The following is a 19583-nucleotide window of genomic DNA, read 5'->3' as shown; positions in this document are numbered from 1 at the left end:
CATCATTGCTTCCTCGATGTACAGATTGAAGAGTAGGGGCGAAAGGCTACAGCCTTGTCTTACACCCTTCTTAATACGAGCACTTCGTCCTTGATCGTCCACTCTTATTATTCCCTCTTGGTTGTTGTACATATGCGAACTACCTAACAACAAAACTTTCTTTCTCTTTGCTGACCTCCCTACATTCTTATTTGATTTTCTACTGAAAGTTTGTTGTGCACTCTCTCTGCACCTACCTCTGTCTGAGGCTCATTAGCATCTAACTGAAGCAACAGGTCAAACTTATTCTTCACATTCACCACAAAGCTGTCTGACAACGTTCTAGGTCTGTTACTCCTGTTACCTGTTGCCACTTCCCACCTCTCTTTACCCTTCTCCCTCCTTAACCTGTTCAGGTCTTCCCTAGCCTGCTCTAACTGTGCCTGAAGGTCAGCAATTTTCCCCTCCTGTTCCACTATTTTCCTATCTCTACTGCATATCCTACAGAACCACTGACGAGTCTGATCCACTTCCCCATTTCCCACGCCGCTACAGTCACCCCAATGGAAAAAACTACATCACTCCATCAACCAGTGTAGAACTCTCCACATGGATGGTGGCTGCCTCACTGCAGTACATTTGGTTAAAAATGATGGGTATTTATACTGGTTTGGTGCCTACTTGTTTTGCCAAAGTATCCCTTCCAATCACATACGCCAAAACAATCCTGTAGCTTGGATTTGTAGTAACCAGCCTGCCAATGCCAGAGTCATTCCACCTTTTTGCAAAGTTATCATTATTGTGGTGCTGGCTCCTGGTGCAACCCGCAATGTGGAAACCTGATGGTGGTATTTCTGCATCTGATGTAACTGTGTTCTGATTGACTCTGCACTTGCCTGCTCCCCCCTAGACCTTTTCCAACAGCCATGGCAGCATCACTGTTTTACTGACAGGAGGCAGGTCTCAGACATGGCCAACTGATTTAGCTCATAACTGGCATCTCACTTGTGTACAACCTAAAATGAAAAATGAAGATATTTTGGCTCAACACCCCTTTGTTTTAGAGAGAACTACCCCTAAATTTCATGACATGCAGTTGACACATAAATGACAGTATTGATAGATAAATAAAAACTGAGCATATTTGATCATTATATATGGGATCCACAAACACATATTTTCCTAGAAACTGAGGAAAGAAATTGTTATGAGTGCCCCTTATGTACCCATAAGATACATGCTGCTGAACAGAAGTGCCAGTGGCATAGTGACCAGTCATTTTTAGGAAGGCAAATAAGCAGTCTGAAAAGGTTTTACAAATACCACTCTCAGTCACAAAATTTGTTCTCTACATAAATTGTTTGGTTAGCAATATGTTTTGATATTAAACCTCATCATCTGACTATGGTGGCAGTTAAAAACAAAATGCAAGTGCAGATAGATATTACAGTCCTTTGTAGAGTCTTGGGTTGTGTTGTGCTCATGATTCTCTTTGTGACATCGCTGTCCTCTTATAATGTGTTAGGTACTTCCACTTCTACAGCGATTGTTCATAAGTGTCTGCAGGTAACTTGAAAAGTGTTTTGAGCTTTTTGTTATATTGTGTTTCGAGTTACCTTTTTAAGTTTATGAACAAGGGCTAACAAGTTCAAAAGAGCCACAGAAATGGAGTTAATGATAACATCATAAGAAGACATTCACACTGGAAGAACAAACATGACCACAGCGTACGCCAAGACTACAAAAACATTTTCATATCTATGTGCATTTGTGTTAAATGTTGTTGTTGTACCACTGTAACCTGATGATGAGGTCTAGCCTTGAAACTTGTTGCTAAATAAATACAGTATAACCCGTCTTTTACATTCCCGGAAGTAATGTTTTCCCACAGTTTACGACATTTTTAACCATTCCCGTCAAATTTCTTATGTGCACAATGCTAATTTGCATCCGATTTTGCGTCAACATATTAATAATTTTCCCGTGATTTACTCATTGTGAAAAATGTCCGTGAAGAAAGAAAATGATGCTGGCATGATGGAGACCGTCCAGTAATGTTTACAAATATTACACGGTTAAGTCTTTTGGTACCAGGGCACTCTGCTCAGCGAATTTGAACTGGTAAACATGTTAAGAGTTGGAACAAGTTATGCCGTATCTCCAGCCGCTGCCAAGGTCTACTTGATATGGTGGTTCATGGGAGTAACTAGGTTCGTTCGAATAAGGCTGCGTTCACACTGCCGGCCGGGCCGAGCCGAGCCTGGCCGAGCCGCCGCCCGCTTTGATATCAAACACATGGTTTTGAATTGCGGTGTTCACACTGGCGGCCGCGCCGACACGACGTGAGCCTCCCGGAGCCGAGCCGGCGACATCCCGAGTGTTTAATATTGCCGGCGCGAGCCGACCGCAGGCGCGAGCCTGTGGAGGAGCACTACAGCTTCTGCAGTACACGCATCACACGTCTCCCTTCTGTGTGACTGCACACGTCTTTTATTTTAACATGTTACCTCACATTTCACAATCAGTGAGGAAAAATTACGTTTATTATAATAATACATGCGAAATTACTTTTATTTCATTTATTTAATCTACCGTATTTACATGCATTTACAAAAAAATGGCTCTGAGCACTATGGGACTCAACTGCTGAGGTCATAAGTCCCCTAGAACTTAGAACTAGTTAAACCTAACTAACCTAAGGACATCACAAACATCCATGCCCGAGGCAGGATTCGAACCTGCGACCGTAGCGGTCTTGCGGTTCCAGACTGCAGCGCCTTTAACCGCACGGCCACTTCGGCCGGCATGCATTTACAACAATAGCTTGCCAGCGATCGTGGCATTGCCGCCACTAAATAGTTCGCATTTACTTGTAAACGGAGACAGATATGAGTGTCACTGAGGGACGGAAATGCGTCCCTACCACATGACAATGCATTGTAAAGTCATGCTGTGGCACGTTACTGTAAGCTGTTGTCTGTGACATCTTTTTGCGATGTTCTTACTTTAATGAATGCAGAATAACATATACATGACATTAACTTGTGTCCATCAATTTCGTATCAGAAATTCGGCTAGTATGACAGTAATGATGCAGTTTCCAGATTATGGAACGAAGTAACCAAGGAGTGTGTTTCAGGTAGTACACACAAATACAAATTATTTTCCTTTATAATTTTATTTGTTTTATTTACAGTGAAATGAGATACACAAAAATACAGTAAATAGCTAAGTACTTTCAATTCCAAAATTTATTTTTGAAAGGTTTTTAATTATTTTAAGTTGCATTTTAACGAAATATTCAACAAAAGTATTGCTGACAGTTTTCGAACGTAATGTCGAATTTCTGTTGAATGTGGCACCAGCTGTCTGCGTATCAGCATTGTTACAAAACTTTTCAGCTTCAACATTGCATCCTTCTCTGTCAATGACAATATTGTGAAGTAGACAAATGCACTTGACTATGTGATCAGCTACGTCAATGGATGTTTCAATTTCATTCCTCAGTAGTCTCCATTTATTGGTCATTATACCAAATGCACTTCGACAACTTTTCTTGCTCTGGAATGCATATCATTGTATAGAATCTTCTCGTTGTCCAAATTTCTGCGAGGAAAAGGTCTCATCAAATTCTCTAATAAGGGGTAAGCTTCATCTCCCAAAATGGTGTACGGTAGTTCCTGACACATTCCTTCAAGTCTTGTTGATGGCGGTAATAACAGCTCCCCATTTGTAAGTTTCTTATATAACATACTTTCCTTAAACACGCCTGCATAGGACTGTTTACCGTAGGCACCAACATCTACAGCTACAAATTTGTAATTTGCATCAGCAACTGCTTGAAGTACAATCGAATAATACTGTTTGTAATTGTAAAACATGCTGCCAGAAAGTTTAGGACATTGGACACGTATGTGCTTCCCGTCTATACATCCAACACAGTTTGGAAATCCCCATCTCGTATGCATTTCACTGGCAATTTCTTTAAATCGAGAAACAGTTGGCGTTGGTAAATGAATGGGAGCAAGTGACTCCAATGACGATGCTAGTGCATGAAAGGAGATGCCAGTGGACATATACCTGAGAAAAAAATCGTAAAATGTGTTACTCAAGTGTGGTGTTGGGCGAGGTTTTTACAGTTTTGTTTGCACAGTAGATATTTACTTAGTCCATGTCATTTCACAGTTATACAACAATCAATAATTAAAGAGACATTTTCTTGCACCCTTCTATATTCTTTCAATCAAAATAATGAAATCGAAATGCAAAGACCTGAGAGACAGTTACAGAGAATAACTTATATAACTTGGTAAAATAAGGTCATGTGATCCAGGGAACAGTACATTAAAATGCAATTCCACTCGGGCTTTGTTCTGTCATATGATTTTCCTAAGTTCCAAGAGCTATGCACAGTTCCTTATCAGTGGAAATAGAAGCACTGAGTCATAGAGCATTATCTCAAAACTCTTCGCCTATCAATCTGTCTGTCTTACAAGGTAATGAAAAGAATTCTGTGAGGTCATCAGTGGCTCCACATGATGAACCATCACCACTGCCAAGCGCTGCATCATGAAGAAAAAAGAAGAAAAAAGTTGGAAAATTCTGAAAGGGTATTTCTGCGATTCTTCGTTGAAGGCACAGCAAGACATTACCCAAAATGACGAGCTAATTACTTACTAATGATTCTCAGGACTCCCATAAACTCTCTTCCCCTCAGAGGTAAGCGTTTGTGAAATTTAAAATACAAAAGCATGACTACAATTAATTGGAGGTAGTGAATGCTGCACAAAGTTCTACTGCAAACCAAAAAGTGTGCACTAACGAATCTTACCTTATCGTTATACACAATTTTTCTTCTCCTGTTATACTTCTGTGAAAATTTGTGTTCTGTTTCTAAATTTTGTCTTGAATGTTCTGCAGCACATACTGAAACGTATTGTGATTCATTCTGTAATATGAATAAAATTTTTCAGGATAGTTTTTAAGTTCTTCATGTAAAGAAAAAAACTCTCCTAAATGTCTGTCGCTATTTATAGGATGAATCCATAACCTCCTAGTTCTTCTGTACTTCAAACCTCGACGAGTTACTGCAGAGTCAAAACAATACCAATAAAAGAGTGAAGACATTGTTCAACACGACAGCACAGACTAGCTAAAGACGAGCAGCTGTTGACTGCAGCTGTGTTTTCTACTGACTTGCTTGTCAGCTGTCGAAGGGAGCGGATTTTTTTAAATTAATTTATTTGGCCTCCGGCAACTAACAGCCATTTAGCCAAAGAGTGGGGATTACCTTGACAGTGCAGCGCAGCCCGCCAAGGAAGAAAAAAACAATGAAGAACAATGAAACTCACATCTGTGTCGATCTACAGTAGTTTCATTAACTCTCCATTATTTTTTCTGTCAAAGTAGATAACGAGACTACAGAATTGCGCTTCAGTTTCTGCAGTAAACGTATCACAAATCTCCAGTTTGTTTTTGTGATTAGTTTTACACCAAATTTTATCAGACCTATGTCATTGACACCTCTACCTGTACATGTACTAAACCAAGCTGTAACCGCGCGAATTCCGTGGTTTGCGCACGCGGCACTGACGCCACTGAATAGCTCGCATTATTTGTGACCAGAGACAGATATCAGTATCATTATCATTTCAAAAACTTTTTGGTACTTTTAGCTACATTTCATTCCCAACAACGTATGGTCTAAAACGGATCTAACAGTAAGCTACCCGCTACATAACTTTTTCACTACAAGATTCGTAAATCAAGTGCACAACGTTCACAAATAGCATCATTTCACAATGACTGTTAAGAAATTTGGAAAGATAAATGATTCAATACGAAGCTAAGATGTTACACTACCACGTGCACAAAAATCAGATTTTTTAGCCGCATACTTTCTTCAAAATCGGTTGGGAAGCGTTACGAAACTAAGAAATCACGCGAAACGAAAAGTAGACTTTTTCTTTTTTCACGACGTAAGTAACGCTTTTAAGGAAAAAATAAGTTCATAAAACGATGTGGCGAAGTCTTATATACCGCTAAGAATTTTTAAAACATGAAAATCGGAGAAGTGGATTTTCCCCCATTTCGCCGTCCCGGCTCGGCGCGGCGCGCAATGTGAACGCACTACACGTCGGCTTGAGCTGGCTAGGCACGAGCCGAGACAGTACACGTCATACCGGCCCGGCCGGCAGTGTGAATGCAGCCTTAAGGATGTCATGACCAATCACAACCATTTCCAAACTGTCTCTACTGCGCAAACGCAGTTTCGTGATTGTTGTGATCGTTGTGACACCTTTGTCGAACCATATTTAGCGCGTTTTGGCGTTACGCCACTTGGAGCGCTAGTAAACAACGAACTTCATTCACTTTGCGTTCCTCAAATGTTTAGTTTAACACAGCGATAGTTATGATTCTTTGCATGATGGGCAAATAGTGTTTCGAGAATTTATTCTTGTTGTCAAGTTCAGTATTAACATATGTATTTTTTGTGATGTTACACAAACAAAAAGTGTGAGTATAGTATGTATGTATGTGTGTGGTTTGCGACATCAGCGAGGAGGCACTGTACCTGATAACCTCAAATAGACGACTACAGCGCAAGAGATGCAGACTAACACGTATTCAAACCCACACAAAATACTTTCGTACATATGTGCACTTGACAATGAGAAAAAATTCTCGAAACGCATTGTGTTAAGCATGAAAAAATACGTAAATAGTGCAGTATTTTTATTATGTAAATAATGAGTGACAGCTATAGGCTTTCAAAAACAACGATTATGGCGTATGTAGTTGAGCCAAACGGTCCTACTTCCCAAACAATTGTCAGTTCCAGTTACATCAGCGGTTTTCATCAGATAATAAATCTTTATTAGATAATAAACAAGACACTGACAAGCATTTTGATGCTTGTTATGTACATATATCATACAGCAAGTGCGAAAATGCAAGGGAGTAACCTAGACGTAACTTTTATAGCTTAAAACGTTATTTCCCACATTTGTATTTTCCTGCGCTTCACACCATCTTTTTTGAAGTCCCATGAAAAGTGTAAAAGCGGGGTTTCACTAATTTAAGCACTCAACAAATTTTGTGTCTGGTAGTGGTATTTGTAAAACCTTTTCATATTTTTTAAACGTTCACAGCTAGTGAACAGTCAATATGGCTTCAGATACTAAGTTGTAGTATTGATCAACAACTTGAGATGGCTTGCAGTGTTTCCATGTTTGAGAGACCTCCAGATTTCCAACATGGTGTGCTTTAGTCTCTGCAATTACTCTTTGGGGAGGATAGTAGAATGTAATTCAAGCAATCACAGGAGGATCAAATGTATTAGCAAGGATACCAACAATGATTGATCTGTGATTCTATTTTGTGGGATAAATACATTTAACCCCTCCTCATGACTCACGATTATTGTTGGGGATGAATAAAGTGAAGGTGCAGTAGTATATATAAATGACTCCGTGGAAGTAGTTTCAGCTGGCTCAAGGACAGCTTTGAAGAAGATTGTAAGTACAGTCCTTGACTGAATGAAGTAGTTGGAGGGGGGGGGGGGGGACATCAGTAGCAGTGAACAAGATGACACAGGTTCTGCTGAAAGGTAGATTTTCCACTAAAAGGAACAAGACTATTAAGTTGGGAGGCAATTCTATCTGCAGTTAGGTAGTGTGCAAATATGTGGGGTAACGCTAGACAAAAAAATTAGTGTCCCAACAGCACATGACCAATGCAGCCCCAGGAGTGTGTGTAATGATGCATGGTTAAAACAGCAGGAGGTACAACCTACAGACTGGCACAGCTGGTTGTAATGTGGTAGACCATGAAACATGATAGTGAAGTGGTTAGTGCCGTAAATGATGCAAATATTGATGCACAGGTTGTAACTAGAACAAATATTTCGTAAATTACTGATAACATTGTCATTCTTAATTTCAGTAATATGTGAGTTCACAATTGTCATTATGTTTGAAAAAGACATCAGAATCTGAATTTTACTGGATCATTGTATACACACATAAATCATTGATTGACAGGAGACATGTCAGTATCAACAATATGACTTAGATACATATAATGTGACAGCCATGTGTCCTAGCCACTAGCCGCTACAACCCAACCCAGCTATCACAGAGGTTTTTTGTCCTTGGCTCTTGCCATGGCACTTTTTTTCCTCTGCCCTTCAAACTGCTACCCTTTGTTTAACTTTTGAACCAATCTACCTCAAGGTGAGCATGTATTAATGGTTAATCGGTTTGGAAAGCTGGATGCTTACCAAGAAATGAAGAGAAAAACTGAATGTTTTTTAAAGAAAAGTGATCAGAAAAATTTGGGGACCTCTGTTGGAGAATGTCACGTGGAGAGTTTGAAAGAACACAGAAATTTATCAATTAATGAAGCAACCCACTATCGTCCAGAATTTGAAAATGCAATGGGCAGGGCATGTGGCTAGAATGGAAACAAACAGAATTCCTAAGAAGGCATTTGAGGGCACTCTCCAAGCAAAAATACTACTGGACTGACCTTGCACACAGTGGCAAGATAACATTGAGAAAAACGTTACAGCATTAGGAGTCCCTGCAGGGTGGAGAGAGACAGAAGAAGATGGAAGCAGATCATTGATGCAGAGGATTGTCTACAGGGTCTGTGATCACTGAAAAGAATAATAAGTAATGGTAGATTCAAAAGCCTTCATAAGGTCACAGAATATTCTTGTGACTTTTTGGGATTTGTCCAGAGATATGCAAATTTTCTCAACAAATTTTTTAATACCACCTATTGTACTCTTCCCTTTCTGGAAGCCAAACTGATTTCATGTGGTGATGTTTTAATATGAAATTTTACATTTGATTTGCAGCAACTTTTTTTAAAATACCTTTGAGGATATTGGAAGAAGAAGAAGACTTAATAGTTGGTAGTTTTCTACATCTTCCTTTGAGCCTTTCTTGAATAGTGGCTGTACTATTGCATACTTTAGAGCATCTGAGATGCATCCTTCTTCAAGCTGCTGGTTTTTCGGATAAGGGTCCTGATATTTTAACAGAAACTGTTTTTATTACAATAGTGGGCTCTTCATCCCATCCAGATCAATTTTTGTTTTTGAGGTGTAATACTACTTTTTCTACATCTTTAGCTGTAACTTATTTAAATTTAGTTAGAACTTCCCTGGTATCCTGACTAAAACTGAAGGGTTGGACATTATCTAGGTAACCACTTCGATCAACACCTGATTATGATATATTTACAAAAGCTCACTGAGGTATTCTGATATTTCTGGAGGATTTACAATGGATTTGTCACCTATATTAATTCTGGAGATTTGTGGACTGCCAGCTATGACACCAAGTTCAGATTTTACAACTGACCATACTGCATTTGGTTTATTTGTACAGTTTGGAATAAATTTTTTGTGTGCCATTTCTTTTGCTGCCTTTACCACCCTTCAAAATATGGTTTTATACCTTTTCTTCTAAATTTACATTTATACCTTCTTATGTACCAGCAGTTCCTCATTTCAGTTTTCTTGTGACTTTTTTATGACTGACTGTAAGGGGTAAAGTTCAGAAAATCATTGCAAATTATTTTCTATCATCAAATGAATAATTTGTCAGTCTGTTTACCCTCTCTTGTGAATTCTATGAAGTTTTGCTTGAAACCAAGTGCTTGAATCAGATCAATAAATTCTGTTGATTCACTAGATTCATTTATTATGTTTATGTTAATGTTACTGTTACTACTTTAGGCAACTTGTCACCCACATATTTCACATTTAGTTTTTCTTACTGTTTATAATCTTGCACATGTCAATAAACATCTTTCTGGTAAGCTTATTTCTAGGCATCAAATCATCATTATTTTTTGTAAAACTAATCTCATAGAAAATTCTAGAATGTTGGACTAACATGTTCTTTTTATAGCATTCCCAAATTATTTATTTCAAAAACAACTCCTGTATAATGTCAGTTACCATACCATGATTATTTGAATATGATAGTATAAAAACCTGTATTTTAATTAAAATAGAAATTAGAACTTCTGTGATTGTTTTAAATAGACATTGTACTAAATTTCATATTAAAAATTCATACCTGTCAAAATTTGGTTCACACAAGATATGTCAACACATTTTTAGGAACAGAATTGTGTAACTGGGTTCTTGCAAAGCTATAAAAGTTAATTTAACAACGAAAATAGTCAATTATTGATAATATAATGTAAATCAGAAGATTAAAAAAATCTACACACCAAGCAGTGGCAGGAGAACACACACACGAAAGGGCTTAAGTTTTATAAGCTTTTGGAGCCAATGGCTCCTTCTTCTGGCAGAAGAGTTGAAGGGGAAGGAAGAGGGGTGAAGTAAAAGGGCTGGAGAGGTTTAGGGAAAGGGGTACAGTTCAGAAAAGTCACCCAGAACCCTGGGTCAGGGGAGACTTACTGGCGGGATGAGAAGGAAAGACTGATTGATGGGAACTTACCAAATGGGATCCCATCCAGTAAATCTCACCTGACCTGGGATTCTGTACCCCTTTCCCTAAACCTCACCAGTCCTTTTCCTTCACCCCTCTTCTTTCCCCTTCAACTCTTCTGCCAGATGAAGGTGCCACTGGTTCTGAAAGCTTGTGGAAGTTAAACCCTTTTGTGTGTTTGTTATCCTGCTGCCACTTGTTTAGTAGATTTTTTATCTATCCATTTACATTATATAAAAGTTCATTGTTACTCTTTTCATCAATCTTGTTAATTCTGCCATATGAAAATTGTCATTGTTACCTGTTATAAATAATCAGACATCTGAATCTTAGTTAGTAAGCTACTTAGTAAAATTGAGTTACATTGGGAGTTGACTAATGTCAGTTCACTTGAAAGTTAGAACAGCAAGCAGAACAAGTTTGCTTGTCAAAATTGGTGTATTTGTGAATAAATATAATCCAGAGTGAAAACTGATCAGATATCAGTGTACATTTTTTAACTGGATTGCAGATACAACATCCTGAATGCATGAAGAACCTGTGTTATGTGTATTGAAGCAAAGCAAGCTTATTGCCCCTAATATGAAACAAGGGCTAGAGCTAAGTAATTATCTGATACCAATTATGTCAGTATTTGTAAAAAAACTCCTTTAATTAGAAGCAAAACACAAAATTTAAATTTAATCATCAGTTTATCACACCATTCTGTAGCAGATTGTTACATGGCAACCAATGCATAACACAATGCTATATTTATGAGCATCAGTAGCTTCATGGCCAGTGTGTTGGCGCACCAGCCTTGCTATGCTCGATGTAGTATTATCTTATTCAGGGCACAGAGAGTTGTGCTAATAAGGCTTACCATAGTACTTGGAACCACTCCAGTAGAGTCACTGCTTGTGATTTTAAGCATATTCCCAATATATATTACTGACAGATATGTGACACACTCATACTGGATCAAGATAGGCAAGCTGGACAAGGTCCATGTGCCAACCACTAATGAATTTGCAGTTACATCTGCTGGTGTTTGGGTATCAGGCCAAATGATTCAGACTTATCTAGGGAATCTTCCCAAACATCTGACAAATGCTAAAACTACACCACATTCACCCAATCTAGTCATGGTTTGTCAGTTGACTGGATACAGCCTTTATTCACAGCATCTATCTAGAAGGAAATGCCAGTAGGGAGGAGTATGTGCTTGCAGAATGGCTGATTCCCCAGAACACTACATATTTGAGTGTCCATTATTCAAATTATAAAAACCAGAAATGATGCTAGACAACCCGTTAAAAGTATGTGTTAAAGATTTGAGTTGTGAGAAATTGTGAACAGCATTTCCTTATAACTGTACGATAAATACTTCTACAAGCATCAAATAAATCCAAAAAACATGCTTAAAGCACACATAGTGTCTGTATAAGTGCAATTGATGCAAGTGATGGAGGAATGTATAAAGTACTACGTGCAGCAGATTCAGTGGATTGGAGTAGACCTTTGTCAGCATCACACACATTATCATGACCATTTCTTGTGTCCACTGTTGATATTAATAGTGACAAGCAATCTAAAGGATGTCACCACTTTTTATGTGTTATAGTTGCATCATTTATTTAGAAAACACAAGCAGCATAGATTACATGGCAATTAAAATTATGCATAGAAATTACGAACAACCAGTTGCATGAAAGAAATTCAATTTCCTTAATAGGTTTCAGGCACTTAGTACCCTTCTTCAGAAGGTTATAACTATTGCATTCTTTGTTATTGTAGTTTGCTTTTGAAATCATTTCAGAATTCCATTGATATGGTGTAAATACTAATGGCAGTAAATATAGTTGTACTAACAATAGCTCTACATTTACAACTACATACGTACTCCACAGCCTCCTCTACAGTGCATGGTAGAGGATGCCACATACCATTACTAGTCATTTCCTTTCCTGTGCCATTTGCAAATAGAGTGAGATAAAAATGACCGTCTAAAAGCCTCTGTAAGACCCCTAATTTATCACATCTTATCTTTATTGTTTCTATGCAAAATGTATGTTGAAGGCAATAAAATCCTTCTTCATTTGGCGTCCATTGCTGTTTCCCTAAATTTCTGCAATAATGCTTTGTGAAAATACTGTTGTCACTACTCTATGGATTCACATTTGAGTTCACAAAGCATCTGTAATGCTTGCATGCTGATTGTACACAACAGTAACAAATCTAGCAGCATGCCACTGAATCTGGTAGGTATCTGAAACATTTGAACAGTACTCAAAAGTGGGTTATGCTAGCATCCGGTATGCAGTCTCCTTTATAGACAAGCTACACTTTCACAAAACTTTGTGAATAAAATGAAACTGAGCATTAGCTTCCCTACTGCTAACCTGATGTGCTTATTCCATTTCATATCACTTTGCAATGTTATGTCTTATAAATGTAATTGATGCAACTGTGTCAAGCAGTACACTACTAGTGGTGTATTCAGATATTTTAGGTTTGTTTTTCCTACTCATCTGCATTAACTCACATTTTTCTGGTTTTAGAGCAAGAGGTCATTCATCACCAACTACAAATTTTGTCTAAGCCATCTTGAATACCCCTACAGTCACTCAACCATGAAATATTCCTGTACAGCACAGCATCATCACAAAACTGCCGTAAATCACTGCTCACCTAGTCCATCAGTTCATTTCTGTACATAGAAAATAAGAGCAGTCCTATCACAATTCCCTGGAGCACTCCCAATGAGACTCTTGCCCCTGATGAACACTCACTGTTGCGGACAACATTACGTGTTCTATCACTTATGAAGTCTTTGAGCCACTCACATATCTGGGAACATAAACCTTATGCTTGGACCCTCATCAGCAGTCTGCAGCGATGCACCATGTCAAATACTTTCCAGAAATATAGGAGTATATAATGTGCCCATTTTGCTCCATCCATGGTGTGTAGGATATCATGTGAGAAAAGGGGGAGCTGTGTTTTGCATGTGTGATGTTTTCCAAACCAGTACCGATTTGTGGATAGAAGCTTTTCCATCTCAAGTAAATTTACTATATTTGAACTTGAATGTGTTCCAGAATTATGCACCAGACTACTGTTAAGGATACTGGTCTGTAATTCTGTGGGTCTGATTTCTTACCTTTCTTATATACAGGAGCCAACTGTGCTTTTTTCCATATGCTTGCGACTTTGGGCTCGACAAGAGATTGTTGTTAAATGCAAGTTAAGTAAGGGACCAGTGCTGCAGAGTACTCTTTGTAAAAATGAATAGGGATTCCATTTGGACCTCATGACTTATTTTTTCAACTCTTTCAGTTGTTTTTCTATACCATGTATGCATTTTACTATGTCCTTCATACAGGGCTCTGTATGACAGTCAAACATTGGTATGTTTGTATGAACATGCCACTGCTATGAACACAAGGAGCAGGCACCAGCTTGGGTGTTAGCAGTTCTGAAGTTTTTATCAATATACTCACATAACCAGTAGGCTGATGGTGAAAATAAGATTAGCTTTTTCTTCTTTTGCCCTCTATTCATAATACAGTTAATTTTGTATTTTTTAGTATGATTTTTAGATCTTGGTTTCTGGTTATAAATTGTCATTTCATAGTATTATAAGGTCTTTTCTTGTTTTTAAAAGTACTGTTGACTGTGAATTGATTAAACTAAGGTTATACATTTTTCAAAGATTGCAACCTGTTGTAGACAAGAAGGTAACAGGTTTAATAAATATAGCAATAAATATATAAATACATTCATGGTAATGGAAAATGTTACACCTTGAACACCTTCACTGAATACTACCAAAGTGATACTCAAGTATGAGGTGTAATAAAAAAGTAACGGATTTTTTTAATCCCGTGGGCTTTACACAACCAGTTTCAAAACATTTTCTTTATCTTGTTGGTAAATATGTTGCTGATGACTATTTACATTTTCAGCTGATTCGAATATTAGTTTCTTTTTGACGGTCAAAAACATTATATCAAAAATGTTGTACATGTTTTTGAGTGCGTACCAATTTATACTTACGAAAAAGATGGATTAAAGTATTTGCATTACAATTTTCTTGAAAAATGGAATAAAGTGCAGCACTGTATTCAAAATGTTGATTGTGGCTTTTGGTGAATCTACTATGAATTAGAAAAGAATTTATAAGTGGCATAAATGTTTCAAAGAGGCCCAAGAAAACATTGAAGACAACTGCCCCGGATGCCCAGCACTTCAATTACTATGACAATGTGGAAAAGGTAAAGAAAATGGTTCTGGAAAATGACATATCATTATCAGAGAGATTGCTGATTATATCAGCATATCCTTTGGTTCATTCCAGGCAGTTTTTTTTATTTTTAGTTTTTTATTGGCATGAAACATGTAACAGAAAAGTCTGCTCCAAAATTGTTGAATTTCAACCAAAAACAACATTGTGTAGACATCATTCAGGAATTGCTGAATGAAGTCAACAGTGATCCAGAACTTCTAAAGAAGGCTATAACAGGTGACAAAATAAGGGTGTGATGTCAAAACCAAGACCCGGTCATCCCAGTGGTAACTGCCAGAAAAAAAAGAAAAAAGGGGGGGTGGCCAAGTTTGATCACACATGAAGGTTCTTCTCACTGTGTTCATCAATTGCAGTTGGATAGTGCATAGTTCATACAACTTCCTGCCTTACGGTTGTATTGTCAATAAGGTATACTACCTGGTAGTTCTGCACTGTTTGCATCAAGCACTGTGAAGAAACTAATGAGAAATGGTGGCAAAACCACCCATGGAAATTGCATCATGATAATGCCCCCACTTACACCTCAATGCTTGTCCGTGATGTTTTAGCAAAAAACACAACTCTTATGTTGCCTCAGCGACTTTATTCACTGGACATGGACCCAGTGACTTCTTTCCATATCTGAGGCTGAAGAGAACCATGAAAGGATGTCATTTTGCCACTATTGATGAGATAAAAACAGAATCGCTGACAGAGCTGAACACCATAACAAAAGTTGAGTTCCAGAAGTGCTTCCAAGATAGGAAAAAGTGCTGACACAAATGTATTATATCTCAGAGAGAAAAAGTTACTGTTGATGAATAAATAAAGATGCTTTAATAAAAACAAAAAATCCCTTCCTTTTTTGCCACATCTTGTGTGTTCATGCCTGTATAATTTGTTGATTAAAGTTTCTTCCTTATGTGACCATACTTTCAGTGAAGAAAGAAACAACCTGTTCCTAAATATTAAGGCTGGTGAGAGTGCATGATGTCTACTGTGTTTGTATAATATCACTGAAATTTTCAGGTGGAAATTGCAGCACAGTATGCCCAGATGATGTGCATATGGAGCGTATTGGCATCCTTCAGTCATTGAGAAAGGTCAGATCATTGGCATCAGTGGTATGGGAGCATCATACCAACAGATTGTTCAGATAGCTAGCTGTCATGCAATGACTGGAAAATGAGTTCTTACAAGATGGAGTCAAGATAACAGTAAGGCACAAGGGGTTTGGATGGGTCCTGAAAGACCACACCATGTGAAGATTGTAGGATTGTTCGCCTGACTCTGGTAAATAGATCAATGAGAACGGCTGAAATCTGGGCGAAGTTACATGTAGAATGTCACCACAAACCTTCATGACAGATTGTTGAGAGTTCAGTTGAGATTTTGAGTTATGGTGTGATATTTACCAGTGATACTGTATTTCAGACAACAGAGACCTGCATGGTGCAGATCCAGAGTGAAACGGGACATTGATTGGCATTCTGTGGTGTTTAGTGAAGAGTTTCACTTCTGTTTATGGAAGCCAGATTGACACCAATGTGTCTGCAGACAACTTGGTGAAAATCCACAGGTAGCAGCAGTTCTCAAGACCCATACCTCTCCAACAACTTGAATTATTCTGTGAGGAGCTGTTGTATATGATAACTCATACCTTGTACTGATAGCTAGCTGTCGTGCAATGACTGTAAAATGAAACCTGACAAGATGGATTCAGGATAACAGTTGTTTAAGGAAGGCGAAATGCTCACCAATATATGGGAAGGATGGTAATTCCTGTTGTCATACACTTCATTACCAGGATAACAAATGGCATACTCATATTCCTGCAGGGTACTGTAAGACCCTCTACTCCATTCACACCACAAACATCTTGAGGAATGTACAGAATCTTGATTGACTTGCCCAGTCTCTGATTTTTCATCCCTAGAATATGTCTGGATTGTGATGGGACACATATACTTTTGTATCAGGCTCCAGCTAGCTATATTAATGAATTGACACTGCATGTGTTTCAGGCATTGCGAGAAATTCTTTTGTATTACATTCAGAGGATGTCTGATTCTATGCCACAACAAATACTAGACTGTATTTATGCCCATGAGGGAAGCATATCATACTGATATTCCTGATGGGCATTGGTTTCAAATGTAATTTAACAGCCACTATGTGATGAGCATCTCCACAAAGTTTGATAAGTATGAGACATCATTGCCATCAGTGTATATCAGTAAATACACCTTTTTACACTGATTCCAACAATATTACTCAATTACTACACTGTTGCATGCATAATTAGTGGAACAATTACACTACATATATTACATAGATGCATACATGCACTGATAACAAGAAAAATTGTGGGAAATTAAATAAACAATTGGATAATATTACATTAAACTGACAGGGGAGAAATTAGTTGTTAATGGTTGTCAGCTGAGATAGAGGACCTAATTTCATGCACCATTTTTATCAACTAAATATTTGTCTGTCTTTAAATTAGTTTCAGCTGTCAGCTTAGTGTGTTGCTCATCATTAGATATGTTCTGGAGGCTCTATCAAATGCTACATAGGGTTTTATTTATTTATTAAATATTTCAGACTGCTGTGCAATCAAAAAAGATGAAAAGGGAACTACTTTTACCTTCACCTTCAATTACACAGAGTATTTTAATGATTATTAACTCTCAGTGAGAGTTTTACCTTTTGTGATGTTATGTAAAAATTATAAAACAACAGTTCCATTCATTTTGTATCAGTCCTGAATTCTGCAAGAAGGAAGTATCCATATCTCTTCTCTCTCAGCAGTGCTGTATGTGTGGGACAGAACTTCCTTCCTCAGCTCCTAGCACACAAATATATATTTGTGTAATTGTAACTAGTAAATAATTAAATACAGTAATGGCATCAGCAAGATGGTATAAAGACACTTTTCTTCTGTGTAGAACTAGGGTGTAGGAGAGAGCATGCTTGATGCAGAAGGGTTGGTAGCTTTTTCCATGTTTTCAGAAATAAGTTTCTTATTTTGTATTTCTTTGGAGCCCAATAAGTCTCTCTTTGAGACTCTTGTAGTGTTCAAATAAACATGGCAGAAATTGTTCAGCTCTACTTCAATTATTTTAAGTTTTTCAGCCAATATGGCCTGTTATGAATCTTAGACAAACAAATAATATTTGAAGATATTTCAGTGAGAGTCTTGCAGTTTACTCCCTTTATAGAATCTCTACATTTCTGCAGGATCTACCCTATGAATCCTGGGTAACTATCCTTCACTGGGAAGAGAAATTTAAATGTACCTAAGAAAAAAAAACTGTAACCAAGAGCTTATGGGAGCCTTTATATTTTATGAAGTAACAGCTTTTTCATGAGATGAGAAAACATTTTATTTTCCAAGCACAGATCAAAAACCACAAGAATAAACAACTCGTAACCAAGCCGACTACGGCAAAGATAAATATCTATCAGCTTCAGCTTTCACCTGCTGTTTTTGGCGCAGTGGATAAATGACGTCGCCACATCAGGCCCCCTCCTTTTGAAACTGGGTGCACCAGGTATGTGGGGAAACTTGCACTTGATTTTTCTACCAGCTCTCGTGAAAACATCTGGTGCAGGCACTGGCTGCTCCTGTTCTGCACTTGCTGCTTCGTTGTCCTCTTCTGAAACCGAGGGCTCGGTGAGACTATCTGCTGTTTCTTTGGCCTCCACGTTTGAGGGTGATTTTGCAGACCGATGAAGGAGTGTACCCTCTTCGGTGTAAGCAGGTTTAAGCCGCTCAATTGAGACTGTCTCTTCTTTACCATCCTTATCGATTTTGAAGCTGTGGCTTCCTCTTGTGATTACCCTGTATGGTCCATAGTAAGGCGAAACAAGCGGCAGGTGCACCGTATCATCCCTAAGCCACACGTGGGACGTTGCTTGCAGGTCTTTATGTACAAACACTCTCTGGTCTCCATGTCTGATAGGGTTAGTGGGTTTGATGTTTCTCATTCTAACACTGAGTTGTCTCGCGAATTGCGTGCATAGCTCATGGGTGAACGGCTGTGTAGATGCTGGAACGATAAATTCTCCAGGAACCCTCAATTGCTCGCCATAAACCAATTCTGCGGAAGAGCATTGTAAGTCCTCCTTCACGGCCGTTCTCAATCCGAGTAGGACCAGCGGTAGTGCTTCAGGCCATGAAGTGGAACTACACATTAATGCAGCTTTGAGCATGCGGTGTAGTCGTTCCACCATTCCATTACTAGATGGATGATAGCTTGTGGTGCGTAGGTGGTTGCACCCGCACAGTAGTAAAAGTTCATTGAAAAGTTGGCTTTCAAACTGCCTTCCGCGATCTGTTGTTATGTTTTGCGGAACGCCAAACCTGGAGAACCATGAATGCAACAGTGCTTTTGCAACCGACTCCGCAGAAATGTCTTGTATTACAACTACTTCTGGCCACCTGGTAAAATGATCAATGATTGTGAGCAAATAGCATTGTTCTGAAGAGCACGATAGTGGGCCCACAATGTCCACATGTATATGTGAAAATCTTGCAGATGGCGTCGGGGTAACCACTATGGGAGCCTTTATATTTTATGAAGTAACAGCTTTTTCATGAGATGAGAAAACATTTTATTTTCCAAGCACAGATCAAAAACCACAAGAATAAACAACTCGTAACCAAGCCGACTACGGCAAAGATAAATATCTATCAGCTGCAGCTTTCACCCGCCGTTTTTGGCGCAGTGGATAAATGACGTCGCCACAAGCTAAAACGCAACATTACAATAAGTATTGCCAAATCCTTAGGTCTTATATCAAAAAAGAAAAAAAAAACCACATGTGGTATACACAAATATAAGTCACTCAGGGGGAAT

The sequence above is a fragment of the Schistocerca americana genome, chromosome X, assembly GCF_021461395.2.
Source record: "Schistocerca americana isolate TAMUIC-IGC-003095 chromosome X, iqSchAmer2.1, whole genome shotgun sequence".
Classification (NCBI taxonomy): Eukaryota; Metazoa; Arthropoda; class Insecta; order Orthoptera; family Acrididae; genus Schistocerca; species Schistocerca americana.
This window is presented reverse-complemented; position numbering follows the sequence as displayed.